Below are 3,022 nucleotides of genomic sequence, written 5' to 3'. Positions count from 1 at the left end.
TAGTACTTGATTCGATCAATGATGAATCATAAAGACTTTTCCTATAATTTCTAAAACAAAATGCTCAACTACCACCAAACTAAACCAAATTCGTCAAAGCTCTTGAAAAGTAATTTCAGAATATCTTTTCATAATATATCTAAAGAGTTCCTAAACTCAGTGGGAGCTTAGTGTTTGTTATTCAACAAACTAAGGCCCAAGTATAGATATATGTTTCATTGTGATTTATTCAAATGAGACACAAGGGTATTGTTTCTACCACGAATTTTTGAGAACATAATGTTTGTTTGCTCGAAATGATGTCCTTTTGGAGATTCGTTTCCAAAATGACAAGTGGGAGAAAATAGACCTCGAAAGTCTTCGAGGCGAACAACAAACATAAACGGACATTCCGGAGGCTTTTCGAAGTGCTTCAGAAAATCCGAACTTATCCTTTAAAGACTTTAGAAGTGGTTTTAAAGAATAGACATCTCTTAGAAGACTTTACAAGTGCTTCAAGGAGAACAGAATATTCAAAGGACTTTCAAGTGGCTATTGATATTCTATTGTTTAATGTTCTATACCCAAGTAGGCATAGAATTCAAGTCACTGAAACTATGAGATTCTTCTATTAGATAATGAAGAAACATAGAGATCAGGTCAATGAAACTATGAGATTCTTCTATTAAATAGTGAAACCTACAACTTGCAGTCAAACTATTATCATGTAGATTAATGAGTTTGTGACTTATAAGAAAGCTATGACGAAACCCAGATTCCCTAAAATGGTTAGAGGCCATATATAGACTCAAATGTTTTAAATGGTTAGAGGCCATAAAACATACTCAATGTTTTGATGACAAAATTGAAATTTTGTTGATTTGCAAGAATAGGTTCACACCTATTGGTTGCAAGTTTGTTTTAAGGATAAAAAACCATCAAACATGGAATTGTGTTCACACACAAAGCTAGATTAGTTGCTAAAGGTTACAAGCAAATTCATGGCATGGATTGTGTTGAAACTGAAGGAAATAATGCCCTTGGTCCAAGTATGCATTCTATGATAAGTCTAATAAATGCGGTTCAGTATTAATTAACAAGTTAATAATTCAGTGAGATCAAGTGAGCTGAATGCCTAGCTAGAGGCCGCTTCAGTTCAAGTGGAATTAATGATATTAATCCACAGCTTACTCTTGACTGAACCCGTAGGGTCACACAAATAGTACGTAAACGGATCAAGTATTTAATGGCATTAAATACTCCATCTATGAATATTCGGAATCGACGGATCTTGGTTTCAGGGGGAGCTGAGATCGTCACAGGCAAGAAATGAATACTCCGGAAACGATGATATTACCGGAAACAGGAAATATGGATCGTATCGGAAATATAAATATTATCCAAGTCGTAGATGTTGCCGAAAACGGAAACATGGTACGTATCGGAAAATATTATCGGAAATGGAAATATTGCCAGAATCGGAAATATTGCCGGAAACGGAAATATTGTCAGAATCGGAAATATTGTCGGAATCGGAAAATAATTCCGGAAACGGAAATATTAAATATTTGTTCGAAACGGAAATTAATTCCGGAATCGGAAATATTAAATATTGTTCGTATCGGAAATGAATTCCGGAATCGGAAATTTAATCGGAAGCGTATCGTACGAATAAGCATCGGACGAGGCCTGCCGGACGAGGGCCCAGCACGAAGCCAGGCCATCGCCCAGCAAGCCAAGCGCGCCACACGAACAGCCAAGGCCACGCCAGGCCCAGCGCAAGGCCAGGCCCAGCAGGCCGTGGCAGCGCGCCCAGCGCGCAGGAGCTACGTGGGCTTGTAGCTCGCGCAGGCCTCGCTGCGTGGGCTGCCGCTCGCACGCACGCGCATGGGCGGCCCATCGTGGCTGCCGTGTGTGTGTGCGTAAGTGTTTGTGTTCATGCACGATTCCTAGATCATGCAGAGTTCGGTTAATGATTAAATTCCTAATTCTATTTGATAAATTAATTAATTAGAGTTCTTGTAGGATTCTAGGTTTAATTAATTTGTATCTGAATAGGATTCCAATTCCCTTTCCATACCCCTATAAATATGTGGCCTGGGTTCACAATTTATAACGAGTTTTCAAGTATTCAAAGTGAGTTTTTGAGAGAAAAATTCAGCCACACATCTTGCTCAAAAGTGCCGAAAATTCTAGTACCTTAAGGGCGATTCTAGTTGGTCAATCTTAAGGCGGATCCGGACGTGCTGTGGACTATCTACGGAGGGACGACACTTGGAGTCCTAAAGACTTGTTCTTGCTCGGTTCGGGCGCACCTAGGGAGGGCACGCAACAAAGAGTATGCATCTAAATTATGCTATATGATTATGTGTAAACAATATGTAATCCTGGGTTAATGGTTGTTTCCGCATGATTTATGTAATATCATATGTATCATAACCTAACAGTGGTATCACGAGCCCCTTATTATTTTCATAATCTAAATTGCATGAACATGGTTAAATATTATAAATTTGCAAGATTTAAAAGGGGTGATTAATTTTCGTAATTGTTAATTAATTGCAAATTGCGTTTATTTAATTATACGTACGCAGTTTTTCGGCAGTTTCTTCGTTACTCATCCAAATCGAGTGATTTTTGTGTCAATTCCGCATGTAAAAGGCATTCTAAAATTTTGACAAAAATAGTCTTTTTCTGCCGAACCCAGAATTCTCAAATTAGAAGCCTAACTATGACTTTTCGAAGGTTTTAGTTTTTCGAATGCAAAATTTCGTAAATTTAAGATGTTAAATTAAATATTTGCGATTCTTGTTGATAAATCTTGAATTTTTGATTGACCTACTGTATATGTTTAACAAGTTTGAATGCCTAGCCTTGTTAATTATGCAATCTAATTTGTAATTATGATTAATTTGTTGAAAATTAGAATAATTTAGAATTAATTTGATTTTCATAATTAATTATAATTTAATTAGAAACCTATGATTAAAAACCACCATAAAAATTGTAAATTTATGATAAATTTTAAATTTTTATGACCTAG

Source organism: Spinacia oleracea, chromosome 5, assembly GCF_020520425.1.
Source record: "Spinacia oleracea cultivar Varoflay chromosome 5, BTI_SOV_V1, whole genome shotgun sequence".
In the NCBI taxonomy this organism is placed as follows: Eukaryota; Viridiplantae; Streptophyta; class Magnoliopsida; order Caryophyllales; family Amaranthaceae; genus Spinacia; species Spinacia oleracea.
This window is presented reverse-complemented; position numbering follows the sequence as displayed.